Source organism: Dendrobates tinctorius, unplaced genomic scaffold (genome assembly GCF_039654945.1).
Source record: "Dendrobates tinctorius isolate UK_male_01 unplaced genomic scaffold, ASM3965494v1 ptg000086l, whole genome shotgun sequence".
Taxonomy (NCBI): domain Eukaryota; kingdom Metazoa; phylum Chordata; class Amphibia; order Anura; family Dendrobatidae; genus Dendrobates; species Dendrobates tinctorius.
In genome coordinates this window covers 19456075-19480772 of record NW_027361754.1, presented here as the reverse complement: position 1 = coordinate 19480772, position 24698 = coordinate 19456075, and the positions used below count along the sequence as shown (strand labels likewise).

General features: G+C 42.5%; 1 long non-coding RNA gene across 1 annotated transcript; it reads left to right on the top strand.

The window, feature by feature from the left end:
- The first annotated feature begins 1613 nt into the window (after positions 1-1613).
- Positions 1614-15482, top strand: LOC141097744 (uncharacterized). Its single transcript, XR_012234037.1, has 3 exons — positions 1614-1752; positions 1835-1903; positions 15315-15482. It is a non-coding gene; the product is annotated as an uncharacterized lncRNA (long non-coding RNA).
- The last annotated feature ends 9216 nt before the right edge of the window (positions 15483-24698 follow it).

The window sequence follows — 24698 nt, the reverse complement described above, 5'->3', positions numbered from 1 at the left end:
ATAGCGGTGGTAGGGGAGGAGGTAATGATAGTGGAGGTGATGAGGACAATGATGGGGGTGGAGAGGGGCTGCATTATACCCTATGAGAGGGGCTGCATTATGCTTTGAGGGGGCTACATTATATTATGTGGGGGGACTGCATTATTCTCTCAGGGGACTACATTATATTCTGGGGGGCTACATCATACTATATGAGGGGGCTACAGTATACGCTATGGTAGGGCTGCATTATATTCTGTTGTGGGGCTGCATTATTTTCTCAGTAGACTATATTATATTCTGGGGGCTACATCATAATATATGAGGGGGGCAGCATTATATTCTGTGGTGGGGCTGGATTATACTGTATGAGGGGGGCTGCATTATACCCTATGAGGGTGCTACATTATATTCTATGGTGGGAATTGCGTTATACTATATGAGGGGGTTGCATTATATTTTGTGGGGTGCTGCATTATATTCTATGAGGTGGGCTGCATTATATTCTATGAGAGGAGGCTACATTATTTTATGAGAGTGGCTGCACTATATTCTATGAGGGGGCTACATTATATTCTATGAGGGGGCTACCCCAAACCCCTGCTACATAATTAAGACATGTACTACCTTATATTATACCCTGATATTAGCGCGTTTTGCCACACAATTGGTGGTCTTGTATTTATTTCTATGTAGCTACATAGTGGACTCCAAGAATGATTTTCTCTGGTGGGCCCAAGGTGCTCCAGTCTGACGCTGAGCTGGAGTCTCTGCATTTTGCACTTTCCAAGTCTTGACATGGCGCTTCCGGGCTCTAGCCACCCTCAAGATACAATCACGGTTAGATGGATTTTTTTTTATCTTTCAATGTTCTGTATACTCCAATCCTCCAAGTATATACTCCAGTATTGGTCTAATTATGGTTTTTATACCAAGATGGCAGTGATCCTCAGCTTCAATGGTAAACCACCTGTTATCACATTGCGGGAAAGCTGATGCAGGCAAAACGGTTGCGGGATGGTGTCAATCAAATTCTATCGGCAGTGATTGACAGCATAATTTAATGGGTAAAAAGCAGGGACACCTTTATTTATGGAGTACATTCAGTTCATGAGTTCGATCCACTCACCCTGACAGACACCATGATGAATATATAGACTGTCCAGCTCCCTGTGATTATTCACATAAACAATCCGGAGGACACATACAGTCAGCGATACGAATTAACACGACCCGCATCAACGCGTTTCAGGTGTCTGCGGACCCTTGCTCACCGGACACCGGAAATGCGTTGAAGTGGGTGGTGTGAATTTGTGTTGCTGACTGTATATGGCCTCCGGATTGTTTATCCCAGAGTCTCTTCATTTTACAGGGTACAGATCATTGCCAGATCAAATCCCCATGCAGTTGAAAAAAATAAAGGATGATTTGCATTTCTTTATTGGCTTTAGAGATTCTCATTGATTAGAGCTGGACGGCCAATGAACTTTTGCCAGCGATGAGATAATCTGAGCAGCACAATACGTGCACAGCAGAAACCCCTCTCTCTGGTCCACGCCTCCAGGAGTTAATGTTTTAGAACCGAAAGTAAGAGAATCTTCCTGAGGTTTCTCTGCTCTCCACCTCTCCGGCAGCAGAGGAGGAACTCCAGTAAGTGCGTGGAAACCCACAGGCATTTCCTGTCCTGGGAATTTCACGTGAGGAAGAAGGGGGCACGAGGAAGGACTTGACAATGTATATGTTTGAATTGCCCCCCTTTCCCCGTGCAGAGAGGTGACTTACCGGCTGTTATGTGCATGTATAATAATTGTTTGACCTTTTTATCTTTCACTGTCTTCTTAATAACATATTGCAGTTTCCTCTGAAGAAAAACAAAGACGTGATCAAGACTGGGAAACTATCATTCCATCGGAGACACGACGAGGTACAATCATTGTCGGACGATGTCCTTAGTTTACCAAGCGTCTCAAGAAATGTAAACCATAAACTGGTTTTTCTACTTTAGGAAGTGATGGCACATCACTGTTTTACCCCTTACCGACCTTAGACGTACCAGGTACGTCATAGCTAAAATGCTGCACTGTGAGGCTGAGTTCACATGTGGCATTTTTTTGGGATTCCGCAAAGCTGTGCTGATGCTGCGGTTTTTACCGCGGCGGCAATGCTTCGCTTGTAAAAAACGCAGCATGCTCATTAATTTCGCAGAATCCCGGCGATCCCGCACCCATAGGAATGCATTGTTCTGCTTACTTTCCGCATGTGGCTGTGCACAACATGCGGAAAGTAAGCAGAACAATTGCGGATGGTACCCACGGTCCGGAGGAGAGGAGACTGTCCTCCAGCTCTGAGTACCATATCCCTGTAAAAGAATTTAAAATAAAAAATATTGTTATTCTCACCTTCCGACGTCCCACGCAGCCTTCCCGCCTCTCTCCACGCTCCCAGTCCCAGTAAGCCTTTGCGAGCAATGACGTCCATTCTCACGGGATCGCGAAGTCTCATCGCGAATGACCGCGAGACGTCGCGATCCCGCGAGAACTAACGTCATCACGGTAATTGTCGCAAAGGATTACTGGGAGCGTGGAGAGAGGCGGGAAGGCTGCGCGGGACGTCGGAAGGTGAGAATAACAATATAAATATATTTTTATTATTCTTTACATCCTATTTTTTACTACTGATGCCGCACAGGCGGCCTCAATAGTAAAAAGATGGTCACACTCGTCAAACACTATGTTTGACGAGTGTGACCAACCTGTCAATCAGTTCTCCAGATCGCTTGGAAAACGCTAGCAATTCTGCAAGCTAATTACGCTTGCAAAATGCTAATTTTTCCGCGGGAAGATCGTGGGAATTTAAAATGCAATTTTCCCGCGGAATGGAATTCTGGAATTCTCGCGGTAATTTCCGCGAGAGTTCCGTTACGTGTGAACCCAGCCTGACCGCTGTGGAGGAGATCACTTCCATGTAAATGCGCCATCTCGAAGCAGGGCACATGGCGGTGGCGGCCCAGGGGGTGTCGCCACCCCCCTCAACTACGATCGCTGTGATTGGTTGTTCAATTCTGGACAGCCAATCACAGCGTTTTCAATGTTTCACGCAATTGAATAGCATGAGACACCGATGTCCATCCTAGAACGGTGCTGTAAGAGCACTGATCATAGCAACCATGGAATCACCAGGGCCAGCTCTGATTGGTGCGATTGACGGTGAGATCGAACGCACCAATCAGAGCGCACAGCGCGACCTGACCCCACAGTGACTGCTCTAAACTTCCTCATTCTAGCGTGGGGACGTTACAGAGCAGTTACTATTCTGATCTGTTGCAGTGTGCTGGGAAAAGAAGAAAGAGTTCCTGATCCTTGCCTGGTCTTTCCTAATCCACCCCAATCACCCTCTCCTCCCACGTCCTCCTTTTCCCCCCATCTTGCCCTCTCTCCACCCCCCGTTCTGCCACTGAGCATTGATCAGTACTTGATCACTGATCAGTGCTTGATTTCTCGATTTTTGGCATTTTTCTTCTTTTTTCATGCATCCTGCAACAGTCGAGCATTGGTAAGGCTGGTTTCAGACTAGCGCATTTTACATGCAGTGCACGGCGCCGCTAAGCCCCGCCCCCTGCCTGCCCCGTCCGGTCATTTCCTCCTACTATCGCACACGGCTGCATGCGATCTGCGCACCCTATCTTTAGCACTGGCCGTGCGCTAGTAGGATTTTTGCGTGCGCTGTGCACTTTTGAAGTGCGCAGCGCACGCAAAAATCCTAGCGCACGGTCTGCGCACCCTATGCTAAAGATAGGGTGCGCAGATCGCATGCAGCCGTGTGCGATAGTAGGAGGAAATGACCGGGCAGGGGGCGGTTCTTAGTGGCGCCGTGCGCTGCCTGTAAAATGCGCTAGTCTGAAACCAGCCTTAGTGATGAAAAATCACTGATCAACGTCCATGCTCGCTCTTTTCCAGGATTTTTTTTGTCCCTGCACATTCCTCCCTCTTTGCACCACCTCCCTGTGTGCGTCCTGCAGCCTGTCTATTTTTTTATCCCCTTTTTGCACCACATCTGCGCGTGCGTAGCACAGCCGCCAAGTGGTGGTCTGTGACGAACATAACTGACAGACCTATGTTTTTTTTGTTTTTTTTTGGGGGGGGGGGTGAAAAATGAATTGAGTAAAAAATTAATTTACATTAGTTGATAGGATTAGATTAGGGACAATAAAAATATACTGTAGTAATTGTCGTCTAAGGCCTGTTTCACACTTGCTTTTTTTTGCAGCGCGTTTTTCCCACAAAAAAACGCATTGAAAAACGCATACAAAAGCATACAACTGCTGCGTTTTTTTCAAGCATTTTTATGAGCATGCATGAAAAAAACGCAGCGTTTTTATGCGTTTGTATGCGTTTTTAGTGCGTTTTTACCGCGTTTGCGTTTTTTTCCAACATTATGTGGCCCCTCACACTAACCCAAACCATGACTTTACTAACCCTAACCCTGACCCTAACCCTGACCCTAACCCTAACCCTTAACCAAACCATACTTAACCCTGACCCTAACCCTTAACCAAACCATACTTAACCCTAACCCAAACCCTAACTAACCTTAACCCTAACCCTAACCCTTAACCAAACCATACTTAACCCTGACCCTAACCCTTAACCAAACCATACTTAACCCTAACCCAAACCCTAACTAACCTTAACCCTAACCCTGACCCTAACCCTTAACCAAACCATACTTAACCCTAACCCAAACCCTAACTAACCCTGACCCTAACCCTGACCCTAACCCTTAACCAAACCATACTTAACCCTAACCCTGACCCTAACCCTAAACCCCCTTAACTAACCCTAACTCTAACCCAAACCCCTAAATTCCATGGTTAACAAAAAAAAAACGCATGTGCAAAAAAATGCATACATAAGCATGCCAATGCGCACATATGCGCACCCATAGACTTATATTGGGTGTCTTGCTGTAAAAAAAACGCATTGCGCGCGCATGCGTTTTTTTGAGGCAAATCGGACGCACAAAAAATGCAACAAGTTGCATTTTGTGCGCCCGAGCGCATACCGCAAAAAAACGCATGCGCGGTAAAACGCGTACAAACGCATGTGTATGCGCACATAAGCGCATCCCATGCAAAGTATAGGAAAAAAAAACGCATGCGCTATTTAGCGCTAAATTACCGCGAAAAAAAACGCAAATGTGAAACCAGCCTACTACAGTATTTTTTACTGAATTGAGTTAGTGTCAGAGTGAAAAGAAAAATCATCCATGCTTCCATCCTACAGCCATAAAGAGCGGATAAGCCATACTGATCATTGAACGATTTCCGGCCGTTTTTTTTTTGTTTTGTTTTGTTTTTGTGTGTGTGTAAAAAGAGTAAAAAAGAAAAAAAAATTTGATTAGCATCAGTGATCAACCTCCGGTTGTTGTTGTTTTTTTTTTTTTTTTTTTTTTTTAAAAAAGGAATAATAAAAATAATTTAGATTAGGGACAGTAAAAATATACCGTAGTAATCATCGTCTACAACAGTATTTTTTACTGAATTAAGTTAGGGTTAGTGTAAGCATGGAAAAACAGAATCACATGCATGCATCCCTCCTACAGCCGTAATGAGCGGATCAGCAACACATCACTGATCGATCTCCTGCTGTTTTTTTGTTTTTGCTTCTTTTTTTTGTCTGAAAATAAAAAAATATATATTTTTGATTAGTTCCTAGGATTACATTTTTTTCTCTTCTAAATAAAAAAAGGTTTACACCAAGTACTCACACCCACAAACACCTGAATAATATTTGGTACACATACAAGCACCACATATGTGAAAAAATGTTGTCCCGCACATTTTCCTTGCTGTATTGCCAAGTTTTTAACACTAAGGTTCGGATACGGCTTTAAAGAAGGCTACTGCTTGCGATATAACGCAATTTTATTTCACGGTACAAAATTAAAGGAATGGTATGATTAGATAGTATGATTACGTACACTTTTGTATATTTTAACCCCTTCATGACCCAGCCTATTTTGACTTTAATGACCTGGCCATTTTTGGCAATTCTGACCAGTGTCCCTTTATGAGGTAATAACTCGGGAACGCTTCAACGATTCTAGCGATTCTGAGATTGTTTTTTCGTGACATATTGGGCTTCATGTTAGTGGTAAATTTAGGTCGATAATTTTTGCATCTATTTGCGAAAAAAACGGAAATTTGGCGAAAATTTTGACAATTTCGCAATTTTCACAGTTTGAATTTTTATTCCGTTAAACCAGAAAGTTATGTGACTCAAAATAGTTAATATATAACATTTCCCACATGTCTACTTTACATCAGCACAATTTTGGAAACAAAATTTTTTTTTTGTTAGGAAGTTAAAAGGGTTAAAAGTTGACCAGCGATTTCTAATTTTTACAACAAAATTTACAAAACCATTTTTTTTAGGGACCACCTCACATTTGAAGTCACTTTGAGGGGTCTATATGGTAGAAAATACCCAAAAGTGATACCATTCTAAAAACTGCACCCCTCACGCAACTCAAAACTACATTCAAGAAGATTATTAACCCTTCAGGTGCTTCACAGCAGCTAAAGCAATGTGGAAGGAAAAAATGGACATTTTAATTTTTCCAACAAAAATTTTCTTTTAGCATCAATTTTTTCATTTTTACATGGGTAACAGGATAAAATGGATCCTAAAATTTGTTGGGCAATTTCTCCTGAGTACACCGATACCACATATGTGGTTATAAACCACTGTTTGGGCGCACGGCAGGGCCCGGAAGTGAAGGAGCACCATTTGACTTTTTGAATGGAAAATATGCTGGAATATTTAGCGGTTGCCATGTTGAGTTTGGAGAGTCCCTGTGTGCCTAAACATTGGAGCTCCCCCACAAGTGACCCCATTTTGGAAACTAGACCCTCCAACGAACTTATCTAGATGCATAGTGATCACTTTGAACCCCCAGGTGCTTCACAAATTGATCCGTAAAAAAAAAGGACTTTTTTTCACAAATATTTTCTTTTAGCCTCAGTTTTTTCATTTTCACATGGGCAACAGGATAAAATGGATCCTAGTATTTGTTGGTCAATTTCTCCTGAGTACACCGATACCTAATATATGGTCATAAACCACTGTTTGGGCGCATGGCAGGGCCCGGAAGGGAAGGAGCACCATTTGACTTTTTGAATGGAAAATTAGCTCCAATCGTTAGCGGACACCATGTCGTGTTTGGAGAGCCCCTGTGTACCTAAACATTGGAGCTCCCCACAAGTGACCCCATTTTGGAAACTAGACACCCCAAGGAACTTATCTAGATGTGAGATGAGCACTTTGAACCCCCAAGTGCTTCACAGACGTTTATAACGCAGAGCAGTGAAAATAAAAAAAATTTTTTCCCTCAAAAATGATAATTTAGCCTGCTATTTTTTATTTTCACAAGCCTAACAGGAGAAATTGGACCACAAAAGTTGTTGTGCTATTTGTCCTGAGTACACCGATACCCCATATGTGGGGGGGAATCACTGTTTGGGCGCATGGGAGAGCTCAGAAGGGAAGGAGCGCGATTTTGGAATGCAGACTGATGGAATGTTCTGCGGACATCATGTTGTGTTTGCAGAGCCCCTGATGTACCTAAACAGTGGAAACCCCCCACAAGTGACCCCATTTTGGAAACTAGAACCCCCAAGGAGATTATCTAGATGTGTAGTGAGCACTTTGAACCCCCAAGTGCTTCACAGAAGTTTATAACGTAGAACCGTGAAAATAACCTTTTTTTTCCTCAAAAAATGATTTTTTAGCCCGCAATTTTTTATTTTCACAAGGGTAACAGGATAAATTCGACCCGAAAAGTTGTTGTCCAGTTTGTCCTGAGTTCACTGGTACCCGATATGTGGGGGGGACCACTGTTTGGGCACACGTCGGGGCTCGGAAGGGAAATAGTGACGTTTTGAAATACCGACTTGATGGAATGGTCTGTGGGCGTCATGTTACGTTTGCAGAGCCTCTGATGTGCCTAAACAGTGGAAACCCCCACAAGTGACCCCATTTTGGAAACTAGACCAACGAAGGAACTTATCTAGATATGTGGTGAGCACTTTGAACCCCCAAGTGCTTCACAGAAGTTTATAACGCAGAACCGTGAAAATAAAAAAATCATTTTTTTTTCACAAATCATTTTTTTAGCCCCCAATATTTTATTTTCCCAAGGGTAACAGGAGAAATTAGACCCCCAAAGTTGTGTAATTTTTCCTGAGTACGCTGATACCCCACATGTGGGGGTAAACCACTATTTGGGCACACGTCGGGGCTCGAAATGGAGGGAGCACTGTTTCACTTTTTGAACGCAAAATTGGCTGGAATAAATCGTGGCGCCATGATGCGTTCGGAGACCCCGTGATGTGCCTAAACAGTCGAAACACCTCAATTCCAACTCCAACCCCAACACACCACTAACCCAACCCTAATCATAACCCTAACTACAACCCTAACACACTCCTAAACCTAATCCCAACTCTAACCCCAACCCACCCCTAACCCTAATCTTAACACTAACTCCAGCCCTAACCCTAATTCCAACCCTAACCCTAATTCCAACCCTAACCCTAATTCCAACCCTAATTCCAACCCTAACCCTATTTCCAACCCTAACCCTATTTCTAACCCTAATTCTAACCTTAACCCTCTTTCTAACCCTAACCCTATTTCTAACCCTAATTCCAACCCTAACCCTAATTTAACCCTAAATGGAAAAAAAAATATCTTTTTTATTTTATTGTTTGTGCCTGGCTATGGGGGTGATAAACGGGGGGTGTATTTACTTTTTTTTTCATTTTGATCACTGTGAGAGTTTATCACAGTGATCAAAATGAAAAATGAATGGGCAGCCGGCAAATTCATGGGCGCCGCCATCTTGGACAATGGCAGGCGCACTGCACATGCGACCGCCATTTTCCAAGATGGCGGCGCCCATGATCTGGATGGCGGGACACTGGGAGCCACAGCAGGACATCGGAGGTACCGTGGGGGGGAGCGAAAGGAAGGGAAGTGGGTGCAGATGATGACGGTGGCCCCCGCCAGTCGGTGTGGGGGGGGGTCGGGTGTCGGTGTCCAGCCATGTCCGATGCTATTGCAGCATCGGCCATGGCTGGATTGTAATATTTCACCAAATTTCATTGGTGAAATATTACAAATCGCTCTGATTGGCTGTTTCGCTTTTAACAGCCAATCAGAGCGATCGTAGGCACGTGGGGGCTAAGCCACGCCCCCTGGGATTAAGAGTATCCTCTTTGTGCGGGTCAGGTGACCTTTCAGTGACACCGGTCACCCGACCCGCGGGAGGGCGATTTATAGCATGACGCCTACGTAGGCGTCATGGGTCGTTTGGGCACGACTTTTCATGACGCCTACGTAGGTGTCATGGGTCTTGAAAGGGTTAAGATACAAGGGTTAAGCACAGATAAAGATTGAATACATATCATTAGGTATATATAAAGATTAACTATATACAGTATACTAACATCAATCACCAAGAGGCTTTTAAACATCATCCGTCTGGAATATCAGAGAAGCAACACCAAGACAGAGACCCCTGGAAGATTCACAACACTGCACTGGCGCCCCAGTTATGCAGGTATCAACACTGTACACATACAGGTATCCAGTTTTTGCTTCTGTCTAAAGGTACTGTCACACTTAGCGATGCACCAGCGATCCTGACCAGCGATATGACGCGGTCAGGATCGCTGGTGCATCGCTAGTGAACTGCCAAACAGGCAGATCTCACCAGCGACATCGCAGGGGTCGGGGGTCGCTACTTACCTGTCAGACGAGGCGATCCTGACGTCCTTCCGTCCGCGTCCATGCATCGCTCGTCGGCGCCACAGGAAGCCCAGCAGGAAGCTGACGTCCAGAAACGGCCCAGGCCGTTCTCGCGCGATCAGCGATAGCCAGCGGGGGAGCCGGTCGGAGGTAAGTATCAGCCATAGCGATATCGCTAGCAATATCGCTATAACGTCACAAAACCAGTGACGTTATAGCGATATTGCTAGCGATATCGCTTAGTGTGTCAGGCCCGTAATTCATGTTTCTCTGGCCTTATATACTAAATTACACTTATGTGTAACTAGCTTCACCCAACACTTCCAGTGGCCGGCCCTTAAGATTGGATGCAACAGACAACATGGCATCATCAGACATTGGGTCGTAAACCCTTACAATATAAAAGCCACATGGATTTAGATAAAACCAACACAGACAGAGGTTAAATAAACCTTAATGTTTTACAATGACAAACAAAGAAACTTAGAATTGTTTGTGAAGCAACAGTTCTCAACATTCTGTCACTGCGGTAGCATTGTCTGTCACATCAGAAATGCAGCTATCTAATGGTCTGATAAACCCACCACAGAGAGAGATTACGTCATTGTCTGTCTGTAGCTGTTAATGTCTAACTAGAAATGCAGCTATGTAATATACAGAATTCATTCTATATATTTCAATATGGACTCAAAATAGCCATTTTTATATTCGCACTACACTTGCCTCCAACATTGACAGTGAGGTAGAGGTCCTGTAGATGCCCCAGGACAGAAAATGAACTAGCGAACACCGTTACTGACTCAGTATGGACCACACCCTTTGAAGACTATGAGCCACATATTCCTGATTTTGTAGCGCAATCAAGAATCCAATTTGACCCCACCGGCCTCGTAGAAATACACTTTTTCAAAGGCAGTGATCACACATGCGAGAAACATGGCCGAGTCTCGCATGTTAATACCCGGCACTGCCGCCGGCACTCAGGAGCGGAGCGTGCGGCCGCATAATAATACATGGAGCCGCACACACCGATCTGATTGCAGGCGGCAGTGCCAGGTATTAACATGCGAGACTTGGCCGTGTTTCTCGCATGTGTGATCCCAGACAAAGTCTTTTTCTCTGAGGATTTTGTAAACCTCATGATGGCCGAGACAAATTTGTACGCCCAGCAATTTTTGTCACAAAACTGCCCAGCATCATTTTCTAACTGGACTCCTGTAGACGCCGTAGAAATTATGAAGTTTTTGGGCCTGGTCCTTCACATATGGATAGTGAAGAAGCCAGAACTTCGACAATATTGGACTGTTGAAGTCTTGTATAACACTCCACTGTACCGCATGGCCATGACCCGTAAACGTTTTGAGGCCATCCCCAAATTATTTCATTGCAATGATTATGCGTGATTACCCCAACTTTTTTACCGACTTTTCAAATTTCAGCCGGTCATTGATCACTTCAGCAACAAGTTTGCTGAGGTGTACGTGCCCCAGAGGGTCATCTGCCTGGATGAGTGCCCAATCCATTTCAAGGGAAGGCTAAAATTCCGACAGTACCTGCCCAATAAGAAGGCCAGTATATAAGGGGACAATACAAATATCTCTCCGAGGATCTGTTTATACCAAGGAAGGTGACGGTCACAAGGGGGCATTTTCTGTGTCTGGAGGAGAGAAGGTTTTTCCACCAAAATAGAAGAGGATTCTTTACTGTTAGGGCAGTGAGAATCTAGAATTCCTTGCCTGAGGAGGTGGTGATGGCGAACTTAGTTGAGGTGTTCAAGAGAGGCCTGTCTTACAGTGATTAGGTTCTTTAGAAGGACGTAGATCTGGGGATTTAATCTGACGTAATATAGGCTGAACTGGATGGACAAATATCTTTTTTCGGCCTTGCTAACTATGTTACCATGTTACTGGAATACAACAAGAACATTGGGGGAGTAGATCAAGTCCTCTAACCATACAGTACCACGAGAGAGGCCAGGGTGTGGTACAAGAAGCTGGCCGTGCACTATACAGATGGCAATGTGCAATGCTTCCGTGCTATCACGATGTGCAGACCAGACTGTTCAGTTCCAGGAGGTAGTGATTAAGGCCCTGATATATGGCAGCTAGGAAGGACCGGGCCCCAGTACTTCTGGAACTGAAGGCGTTCGCATCCTACTAGGTCGACATTTTGTCAGTGAGGTCCCTCAAACCACAAAGAAAGGAAGGTCCAAAAAAGGTGCCGAGTCTGTTACAAAAGGGGAATACGGAAGGATACCATTTGGCAATGCGACACCTGCCACGACAAACATGGCCTGTGTATTAAAGAATACTTCAGACTGTACCACAAATCCATGAATACTAAATTCATTTCTGACTTACACAACTGACGTATGATATCCTAACACTACACAACTTCCTTATGACAACCTGACGAACACTACCCAAGTGGTGTATGCCAACCTAATGCACTCTACACAATTTATTTATATGCCACCACATTATAAAATTCATATACCAGAAAAAAACTAGATACTTTCCAATATAAGGTCACTTGTGGGTTTCTACTGTTTAAGCACAGACCATTCCATCAAATTCTGCATTCCAAAACGTCACTCCTTCCCTTCCGAGCCATGTTGTGCGCCCAAACAGTGGTTTTACGCCACATATGGGGTATCTGCGTACTCAGGAGAAATGGCACAACACATTTTGATGTCCATTTTTTCCCGCTACGCTTTTGAAAATAAAAAAATTGGGCTAAAAGAGCATTTTTATGGGAAAAATGTGATTTTTTTTTTTTATTTTCACGACTCAACATTATAATTTTTTGTGAGGCACTTAGTGGTGCTCACCACATATCTGAATAAATTCCTTAGGGGGTCTAGTTTTTCAAAATGGGTTCACTTGTGGGGCATTTACACTGTTTAGGCACATCAGAGGCTGTCCAAACGCGACATGGCATCTGCCAATTTTGCGTTCAAAAAGTAAAACAGTGCTCCTTCCATTCCGAATCTTGCTGTGTGCCTTAACAGTGGTTTTCTTCCACATATGGGGTATCAACGTACTCAGAAGAATTTACATAACTTTTAGGGTCAAATTTTTCCTGCTACCCTTGTAAAAATAAAACATCTGGGGCTGAAAGATCATTTTTGTGGAAAAAATGTGATTTTTTTATTTTTTATTTTCATAGCTCTACATTATAAACTTTGTGAAGCACCTTGGGGTTCAAGGGGCTCACTTTACATCTAGATAAGTTCCTTAAGGGATCTAGTTTCCAAAATGGGTTCACTTGTCTGGTGGTTTCCACTGTTTAGGCACACCAGGAGCTCTGCAAAAGCGGCATGGCGTCCACTAATGATTCCAGCAAATTTTACATTCAAAAAGTCAAATGGCGCTTCTTAGCTCCCAATTTCTGCTGCCGAAACAGTAGTTTTCCCCCACATATGGGGTATTGCATGTTCAGGAGAAATTGAACTACAAATTTTAGGGTTCATTTTTTCCTGTTACCCTTGTGAAAATAAAAAAAAAATTGTGGCTAAAAGTAAAATATTAGTGAAAAAAGTTAAATGTTCACTTTTTCCTTCCATATTGCTTCAGTTCCTGTGAGGCACCTGAAGAGTTAATAAATTTCTTGAATGTGGTCTTGCACAACACCTCGAAGGGTGCAGTTTTTAGAATGGTGACACTTTGGGGTATTTTCTGTCATACTGACTCCTCAAAGTCATTTCAAATGCAATGTGGTCCATAAAAAAATGTTTTTTTAAATTTTGTTGTAAAAATTACAAATTTCTGGTCAACTTTTAACCCTTATAACTTCCTAACAAAAAACCTTTGTTTAAAAATTTTGCTGATGTAAAGTAGACTTGTGGGAAATGTTATTTTGTAACTTTTTTGTGACATCTCACTGATTTAAGGACATAAGAAGTCAAAGTTTGAAAATTGCAACATTTTCTAAATTTTTGAAAATTTCTGGGTTTTTTTCCCCACAAATAAGTTCAAGTCATATCGAAGAAACTTTACCACTATCATGAGGGACACTTTGTCATGACAAAACAGTCTCAAAACTAGTGGGATCCCTTGAAGTGTTCCAGAGTTATTATCTAATAAAGTGGCATTGGTCAGAAATGTAAAATTTGGCCTGGTTGTGAAGGTGCAAACAGCCTTGCTTGGTCAAGAGTAGTTACTAGGCTAAAGGGGGTTTTACACTAAGCAATATCGCTAGCAATATCGCTAAAACGTCACTGGTTTTGTGACGTTATAGCGATATCGCTATGTGTGATACTTACCTCCGACCGGCTCCCCCGCTGCTCATCGCTGATCGCGCGAGAATGTCCGGCTCCATTTCTCGTCGGGCGCTTCCTGCTGAGACTTCCTGCTGTGACGACGAGCGACGCGTGGAGGCGGGCGGGAGGACGTCTTCATCGCTGTGTGTGAATGGTAAGTATCGTGCGCTGCGTCGCTGCTGCATCGCTGTGAGATCTTTCTGTATGAAAGCTCACTAGCGATCATTTAGCGATGCACCAGCGATCCTGACCGGGTCGGATCGCTCGTCGGATCGCTGGTGCATCGCTAAATGTAAAAGGGCCTTAAGTTTCTCGGCAAACAAACACAATTCTGGAAAAAGTCTTTGTCAATTATCACCACTGAGATAAAGATAAACGTGGTTCTCCCTGCCTGGCTATGTTCCAGTAGTGGCATCAGTCTTAGTCCTCTTTCACACTTCAGTTATTTGCATCAGTTACAATCCGCCAAAAAGGCAGACAAGCGGATCCGTTCTCAACTGATGTGAACGGATGGCACAGGATCCGTTTTTAGATGGATCCTGAAAATGAGGAAATTTAAAGGAACCGCTGGCGAGAGAGAGAGAGAGAATTTTTTGGTCTGGCACCCAGACAGATTTTGGGGTTAATTCAGTATCTGGAGGATCCGCCGGCAAAAAAAAACCTTGCAAGCTCCGTTTACAAATCTTTGAGGATGTTGACGGACACTAACATTGTGGCGGATCCTCAAAAAAACGGATGTAACGGACGGCAATTAGTCAGGATCCGCCAATAATGAAAGTCAATGGGGAAAAAACGGATCCGCAAAGAAAAATGGCGGATCCGTTTTTTTTCAAAATTGGCGGATCTTGACTGATTGTCAAAAACGGAAATGTGAAAGAGGCCTTAAGCTGTCCCATACACAATACACTAACATCAGATGAACCAGCCAATATCAACTAATATACCCTACTAATAATTTGCCACAGTGGACCTCCAGGCATATTCAACACTGCTATATTGCTGCAGTGACATTCAGACATGTCCAGCTCTGATGCTTTGCCATAATTTGCCTCCTGTCATACTCACGTCTACCAAACAGACTCGATGCGCCTCCTGACCTATACATCTCTGCTTTGTTGCTGGGGTCTGCTACTTTGTGCCATTGGACCTACTCGGCTGTGCTACATTGCAACAGCCTGCCAGTTAACATTCTCAACTCAATTCTCTGGATTTTGCTATTGAAAGTTATTGGAACTACTCAACTGACTTACTCGATTTTATTACAGAGGATCCTGTTTCTTCACTTAAGTGAATCTCCTGTTCTACCTCTCCAGTGGTTGTCCAGTCTTTAGAGCCTCTGAATTTCCAATCAGACCATCTTGTTGCACCTACGTCTTCAGTCCCTTCTACAAATCACCTGCTCTTATTGACCGAAGACTTTGATAATCTACTTCCCAGGTGAGACATAACACACTCATACAGTTACACACATTACACAGTTACACCCATAATTTTCACACACAGAGATCTACCTCCTATGTAGTCTACTCATCTCTACCTCTTTGTGCCAGAGGTAACAGCCCCAAATATTTTCCCTTGCTTCACCCCTGATGCTATAGAGTGTTTAAACAATGCTTCTACACTCACTGGCCACTTTATTAGGTACACCTGTCCAACTGTGTGTTAAGACTTAATTTCTAATCAGCCAATCACATGGCGGCAACTCAGTGCATTTAGGCATGTAGACATGGTCAAGACAATCTCCTGCAGTTCAAACCGAGCATCAGTATGGGGAAGAAAGGTGATTTGAGTGCCTTTGAACGTGGCATGATTGTTGGTGCCAGAAGGGCTGGTCTGAGTATTTCAGAAACTGCTGATCTACTGGGATTTTCACGCACAACCATCTCTAGGGTTTACAGAGAATGGTCCGAAAAAGAAAAAAAATCCAGTGAGCGGCAGTTCTGTGGCCGGAAATGCCTTGTTGATGCCAGAGGTCAGAGGAGAATGGGCATACTGGTTCGAGCTGATAGAAAGGCAACAGTGACTCAAATTGCCACCCGTTACAACCAAGGTAGGCAGAAGAGCATCTCTGAACGCACAGTGCGTCGAACTTTGAGGCAGATGGGCTACAGCAGCAGAAGACCACACTGGGTACCACTCCTCTCAGCTAAGAACAGGCATCTGATGGCTACTTTCAGCAGGATAATGCGCCATGTCATAAAGCTCGAATCATCTCAGATTGGTTTCTTGAACATGACAATGAGTTCACTGTACTCAAATGGCCTCCTCAGTCACCAGATCTCAATCCAATAGAGCAGCTTTGGGATGTGGTGGAACGGGAGATTCGCATCAGGGATGTGCAGCCGACAAATCTGCGCCAACTGTGTGATGCCATCATGTCAATATGGTCCAAAATCTCTGAGGAATGCTTCCAGCACCTTGTTGAATCTCTGCCACGAAGAATTGAGGCAGTTCTGAAGGCAAAAGGGGGTCCAACCCGTTACTAGCATGGTGTACCTAATAAAGTGGCCAGTGAGTGTATATTATATGTAAATTTTTTGCCTACAAGTAATGTTCCTGGTTGTCTAGAACAGGAAAAAGGTTGCACTTGATGACATTCTATATATCTGCCTGCCGATGTCTTCAAACGTGTAGTTTTAGGCAAATACAATAGCTTTATAATATGAGCCTAATAAATATATATTTTTTAGGGAACATGGCTTATGCATTTGATGAAGATTTTTGGGAAGCAGAGACCCTACCTAACTTCCATGAATTCAGACTCAACAGCAATGATATCCCAAGAAATGGAATGATTTATAAGATGTACCATGGCACCACAATGGAGGCAGCCTTGCAGATTATTCAGAATGGTTTTAAGAGGTCAAGTAATGGCATGTTAGGGCCAGGAGTCTATGTCAGCAGAGATATAGAGAAAGCCGCACGGTATCCTTTGGAAGATCGATGGAATCAGGTCATCTTGAGGCTGAGGGTGAATGTGGGCAGAGTAAAGATGATAAAATACCAAGACCATCCACTTCAGAAACGTTGGCATGAGAAAGGGTATGATACTGCCTGGGTGCCTGAGTACTGTGGCATGGTGAGCAGCGGATTAGAAGAAGATTGTATTTGGGATCCAAAAAGGATCAAAGTTGTCGGAATTGCTCGATCTCCGCCATTTTCTGTGCATAAATTTCTGCAGAGGTTTCTTTCAATGTATACAGAGGATGATGAGTAAACCCTCAGTGCTCAAATATTCACTTATCCACTATGTCTGCTATTGACTATGCATATAATACTCAATTACACTCATCCAAAATATCAATAAAACTTATAAGTAATCTCTGTGTCTTCATAAATCATGGTGGCATCACCATAAATGGTATTGCTACCCTTACAGGGGATCTATCACTTCCAGGGAAATTTTAAAATCTCAAAGACCAAAATGTAAAAGTTTTCTCATATATTTGATTTGGAAAAGTAAAATTCTTCCTCCCGAATTTGGTAAGTAAAGGGGTTGTCCAAGACTAAACAATTGATGACCTACCGTTGGAATAGGTCATAAATGTGAGATTCCAACAACCAGGAACACTGTCAATCAGATGAAATCTGCTCCTGCAGTTAAAGAATATAAGCAATGTATGGCATGGACCACAGCAACCTCGTACAATGGTCAGTGGATACTGCCGGTTGCTGCAGCATATCTTCTGAAGTCGGGCTCTCTGCTGTTCCACTATTTTGACAGCTTTGTAAGACTTCCTGCATCTGAGCTAGTTCTGTGCATAGAGATGGTGGACAGGTTGTACACACCTAGGGAAATCTGTGCTGAAGTTTAACTTCATTCTGAATGGGGATTTTATGTTGTTTTGTTGCAAGGAGTCCGTTATATTATGAAGCATTAAGAAGAGGAGGAAGCTAGATAAAGAATCCATAAAGGTAGGTTATGCCAAGCAAGACAAAATGATCTGCACCACTGCAGCACATATGCTGGATTAATTGTACAAATCCAATCCGCTATATTGGATTGCCCAAATCAGACTCCTGGGTGCCCACTCATGAAAAAGACAAAATCATCCAGAAGGCAATAGCCTAGTCCCTTAGACAGAAGTGAAAGATGTGCAATATTTACAGTATGGTCCATTAGGTTAATCACCGTGTTGTCCAAAGGATATTATGTCTGTACTGTCTCCATGAGACCTGGTCCTTACGGACCATACTTTAAATGCTGCACATCTTTCAATTCTGTCTAAGGGACTAGGCTATTGCCTTCTGGATGATTTTGATTTCACGGATTTTAAAATAGACTTGTTCAAGGCTGTGAGAAAAATACATCTTTATAAATCCTTTGCGTCTTCACATCAAATTGATTCTGCCCCTCCAGAGGGTGAAACCCCTTGCCACGTTGGTCCATTAGGTTTTGTAGTAGACAGTGGCCCAGAGTGTTCATTGTCTGGTATCAGGACAGATGCTGAGTTTTTATTAAGTTTGGCCACACCATCTGAGGTTCCCTCAAGGGCATCAAAGCCAGTGCCCTCAGCTCTGTTTTGGGGGGTGTCAAGACATCTTACATGCTACCAGTGTCCCTGGGTAACATAATAGACCTGTTTGAGGAAAAAGTCATCAAAGATATAGAAGCTTTGATCTATCCAGAATTACCCACCAACTTATCTACTGCAGAAGAACAAGCTTTATGTGACATTAAAAGCTGGTCTGATACCATTGTCAGAACAGCAGACAAGGGTGGAAATACCGTTCTAATACCTAAAACACTATCTAATAGAGGCAAATAAACAATTATCAGATGCCACCACATATTGTAAATTGCAGCAGAACCCCACATTCATGTTCATATGTGAATTGCGGTCGCTTCTCATGAAACAAGTAGAACTGGGTATATTTACTAAAAAGAAGGCAGAAAAACTTTCGCCCGAATTTCCCCGTAAACACTTGGTATTACATTCCTAAGACACATAAATCACTGATATCTCCTCCAGGCCGTCCCATTGTATCTGGGATTGGTTCCTTAACGGAACCTTTTTCCCAGTACATGGACTGGCTGCTGCATCCGTTGCTCCGGGACAGTCCTTCGTACATAAAGAATACTAATGAGTTTTTAAAATGAATTCATGACTTTGGCAGAAAATTTTTTTTCTGGCCTCCATAGATGTGGAGAGTCTGTACATTCGTATACCACAAAAGGAAGGAATGGAGGCTCTTAGATCTATCTGGGATGATTTAGCGAATCCTGCTTTGAATAGGGGGTTGGACTAGATGGCCCAGGAGGTCCCTTCCAACTCTACGATTCTATGATTCTGTCTTGATTAATACAGAAAAGGGATTAGATTTTGTAAATTTTGTGGGGGAAGGTCTGTATTTCATACTTGAAAACATTGCCTTTAAATTTGGTGATACATGGTATATACAAACTGGGTACCGTGATGGGGACCCCGGTGGCATGTACTTTTGCAAATTTATTCCTCGCAGTTTTTGAGGAAAGGTATGTGTATTCTTCAAGGAACGAATATTTGAAACACATAAAACTTTATTTATGATTTGTGGACGATGTCTACGTGGTGTGGGACGGTTCTGAGGAGACCTTCATGAATTTTGGGGAGCAGCTGAACCGTTCCAACGATATGAATATGAAATTTACATCCAAATTTGGGGGATCTTCGCTGGAATTTTTGGATGTCAGTATTAAAATACAGGAGGGATCCCTTGTCACTGAGGTTTACCGAAAACCGTCGTCAGGCATTGCCCTCTTACATTTTAATAGTGCTCATCCTTATTATACTAAACAATAATTACTGTACAGCCAATTTATGAAAGTCAAGAGAATTAATAGCAGCCCAGACGGTTTTAAAAGACAATCTTTGGATATTTATCAAAGATTCCAAAAAAGAGGATATCCTAAATCGACCTTAGATTTAGCCTTGGATAGAACGGTTAATATCTCTCAGAACCATTTAAATGGTAGTCTCGGTGTGGATCAACAAAAAAACAAGCAGAAAAAAGAGAAAAGACTTGTTTTCAGCTTTAAATTTGGTCCTATGGACAATGGCATTCGGTCTATAATCTGGAAAAATTGGCATATGCTTGAAAAAGATGGTGTCATATCAGAAATGGTGGCAAAGAGGTCCTCTTTTTGCATGTAGACGTTCGACTAGTCTGAGGGATATTTTAGTGCGGAATCGGGTTAAGAATGATCAGAGGGGCTGGTTGAGAACAAGTACCCCAAAAGGCATTCACAATCGTGGACATTGCTCTTTTTGTCCCTTTCATATGACAGGTAATCATTTACAGATTGGTCCCATCTCGCATTATGTTTGTGATTTCATCACCTGTAAAACCAATTATCTGGTGTACGTAATGTTTTGTCCATGTAAGTATTTTTACATTGGAAAAACAATCCGACCTTTGTTTGTCAGATTCAGGGAACATTTTAACTCGATCCGCACTGGAAAAGGAGTCCTGCGTTTGATAAAACGTATGAGAAAAGTCAACGGGGGTAATGCAGAGTCACTACATTTTGCGGGCTTGGAGCTGGTTGCGTTACCAGAACAGAGAGGTGACCTCCATAAGCTGCTATTAAGAAGGGAGGCAAGATGGATCATGCGCACTGGTGCATTGGGTCCAACGGGGTTTAATGACAGAATAGACATGTCAGTTTTTTTGTAATAGCCCAATAACATTTTCTCTGTGCTGAAATGTTCATTTTAATGTTTTGTTTTGGATTTGCAACATTTTTTATTGTAGTAGGCATATTCAATTAAGCCTGCATTGCGTATCAGGAGGAGGCAGGAGGTGTTTTCACCTGTGACAGGTGTATACCTCGTCAGTTCCTCCCTCCCATAGGACCTGTTGAAGCGCACAAGCGCAAAACGATCGTCGTTCCAGTTCTCTTCCACCAATAACTCTCCTGTCCTGGATGTTTCAAAAATAACCATAAAGGTAGGTTATAATAACTTCATTGTAGATGCTGAGAGCCATGTTTGTATATAGTGAGAGATTCATATCTCTATATTATACAACTATATTCTTCTCTAGTTAATTAACCATTTACAAGCAGCTATGATATCCTTAAGCCAATAAACCATTACGAAGCAGATGTGCCCTCCTTTAGTAAAAAGGCATTGGTCACTTTCTCCTATTAGTGAAGTTTTCAGCACAAATTGTATAAGCCCTTCTGTCCATAAAATTTCTGCAGATGGAGGACATTATGACCAGACCAGTTAATTAACTTCCTCCAATTAAAACCCCTCACATGGGAAAGCTGCATTTTTACTGAAGGCTGATAGACTGGTCTGGTCACATGCTAATTTTAATTATTTTGCTTGATGACGCTTTTAGTGATAACATTTTAGTTATAAATATCTCCCATTAGTCCATCTTCACATTTTTTAAAATTTCCATTATGTGTTATTATTCTTTTATTTAAAAGAGAATATAATATTGCTTTCTGCTGGATACTGTATATACAGCAAAAAAGGGGTCTTGTGCCAGGACAAAATTAGTCATACTAGTAATTAAAATATAATAAAGTTATTTAAGTACAATTAATAAAAATAGAAAAAGTGTACAGATAAATTCAGAAGTACAGACAAGGATTATAATTAGTGGGTGAGCACCTGTGGGTAACCCATTAATACAAGGTATAATGTATAAATGACAGAAAAATATACTTGCTTTTCTTGGTATTGAAACCTTCACATAGGTTTATGTTTATATATTTTTGAACGTTGATTCAGATTTACTTTTATTCTATATTAATCTGCGATTTCAATAACACGAAAAGCATGTTTCACAAATGCATCAGGGGTCACTAGCACTTGTGAAAGGCGCGTCGGATGTTTGATGGGTAAACTTAGCACAACAGCCAATCCACATTTGTTTTGCTTTACCTCCCCGTGGGCTACACTAACTTTTCTTGGTATTGAAACCTTCACATAGGTATATTATTAATTTTTTTGAATATTGATTCATACTTACTTTTACTCCATATTCACCTGTGATTTATACATTATACTTTGTATTAATGGGGTACCCATGGGTGCTCTTCCACTAATTTTAATCCTTGTCTTCATTGTCGGATTTATCTGACATATAAATGAAAAAGGCATATACAAAATGGGAGGAATAGGGCTAAGCCACAGCACATGTGAAAAAGACTTGGGTATACTAATTGATCATAGACTGAATATGAGTCAACAGTGTGATGCAGCAGCAAAAAAAGGCAAATGCAATTCTAGGATGTATTAACAGAAGCATACAGTCTAGATCACGTGAAGTCATTATTTCCCTCTACTCCTCTTTGGTCAGACCTCATCTGGAATACTGTGCCCAGTTTTGGGCACCACATTTTAAAAAAGACATCAACATACTGGAGCAAGTTCAGAAAACAGCGACCAGAATGGTGACCGGTCTGCAAACCCTGTCTTATGAGGAAAGGTTGCAGGATTTGGGAATGTTTAGCTTGCAGAAGAGAAGACTGAGAGGAGACTTAATAGCTGTCTACAAATATCTCAAGGGCTGTCACATTGTAGAAGGATCATCTTTATTCTCATTTGCACAAGGAAAGACTAGAAGCAATGGGATGAAACTGAATGGGAGGAGACACAGATTAGATATTAGAAAAAACTTTTTGACAGTTAGAGTGATCAATGTGTGGAACAGGCTGCCACGAGAGGTGGTGAGTTCTCCTTCAATAGAAGTCTTCAAACAGAGGCTGGACAGACATCTGTCTGGGATGATTTAGCGAATCCTGCTTTGAGCAGGGGGTTGGACCAGATGGCCCAGGAGGTCCCTTCCAACTCTACGATTCTATGTACATTGCTGTTTTTATCAATTGTACTTAATGAAGTTTATTAGATTTTAATTATTGGTAAGCCTAATTTTATCCTGGAAAATATCCTCTTGTGTTTTCCTATTTCTACAGTGCATTTTTGGGACACCTACACTTCCTACGATTTTTAAACTTCAGTGGCTTACCTGAATATGTATAGCCACTAATGTTCTCACTTCTATATTTGTATACCTATAGAGACTATTGGAGAAATAGCGCAAATAAGGTCTTATCCGGGATTCAGATAGTTTAACACATTAGATTATACTCACCAAATGGAGCCAAAATATGGCTTATAACATTATTCGCTGTAGCAGATCTACTGATGACCAACCAAAAGAAAAAAAATTGGGTAAGGCTATGTGCACACTTTGCAGATTTTATGCGTTTTTGCCACGTTTTTTGCCACCAAAACGATGCGAAAACGCTTGCACAATGCAACCCATTGTATTCAATGGCATGCCGCACATGCTGTGCTAATGCTGTGTATTTTTCCATGGCGCTGTCACATCGTGGAAAAATGCGTAGCAGGCTCATTCGTTGTGCGGAATCGCGGGGATTCCGCAGACATAGGAATGCATTGTTCCGCTTAAACTTTCCGCATGTGGCTATGCCCACCATGCGCAAAGTAAGCAGAAAATGTGCAGATGATACCCAGGGTCTGGAGGAGAGGAGACTGTCCTCCAAACCCTGGGTGCCATATACCTGCTAAAAAAGAATTAAAATAAAAAATCGTGATATTCTCACCTTCCGGCGTCCCTGCAGCGTTCCCAGGCCTCAGCGATGCTCCCGGCAAATCCCGTTCGCAGTGATGCCTTGCGACAATGACCTGTGATGACATAGCGGTCTTGCGTGATGCTACATCATCTGGGGTCATTGTCACAAGGCATCGCTGGGACTTGCCAGGAGCATCGTGACGATCAGGAATGCTGCAGGGGATGCCGGAAGGTTAGAATATCACGATTTTTTTTTATTATTTTTAACATTATATCTTTTTACTACTGATGCATAGGCAGCCTCAATAGTAAAAAGTTGGTCACACTTGTCAAACACTATGTTTGAAAAGTGTGGCCAACCTGTCAATCAGTTTTCCAAGCTATGGTACAGATCGCTTGGAAAATGCTAGCATTCTGGAAGCTAATTAAGCTTGCAAAACGCTAGTTTTTAGCGGGAATTCCGCAACTCCCTGCAGCGGGAAATTTCCGCGGCAATTCCTCGCGTGTGCACATAGCCTAAACATGGATTCATTCTGCGCTGTATAATGTATATCCGAACCCTCAGTTATTCAGCAGCGTAGAGTGAATCCACTTTTACCCAGTTTTTTTTTCCTTTTATATTTGTAGACCTGTGATATTTGACTTGTTGGTTTTAGTTCTCCTGGTATGCACATGTGTAATAGTAGCTGACATCTTCATAATATAAAATGTCTGGTACTGTCTCATCAGGGTAGGGAGATGCCCAGTGAGCGGTGCAAAGGGAGAGGGGGAAACAGGAAAGGGAGGGCCCTGACGATAGGGAGAGGGAGATATGGTAATCCCTCAACAGTGCCCTCCCTATTGCCGTAGATTGGTCCTTTCTCCCGTGCGCTGTCACATGCCTGTCATGGCTGACTCTGGGCTTGACTCTGGCTAATAAAAAAGGAAGCATTCTGTAGCGCCATAGCATGCAAACATGAAATATGAAAAATGAATTGCATTACTGCATTAGTAATATGAAAAATTCAGAAAGCTTAGCGCATAAAATGGCCAATTTATGTGTACCTGGAAGCCACTTTAAGGCGTTTCTCATTTTCCAGGACCCTAACCTAATGCCAATCCTCACTTAGACT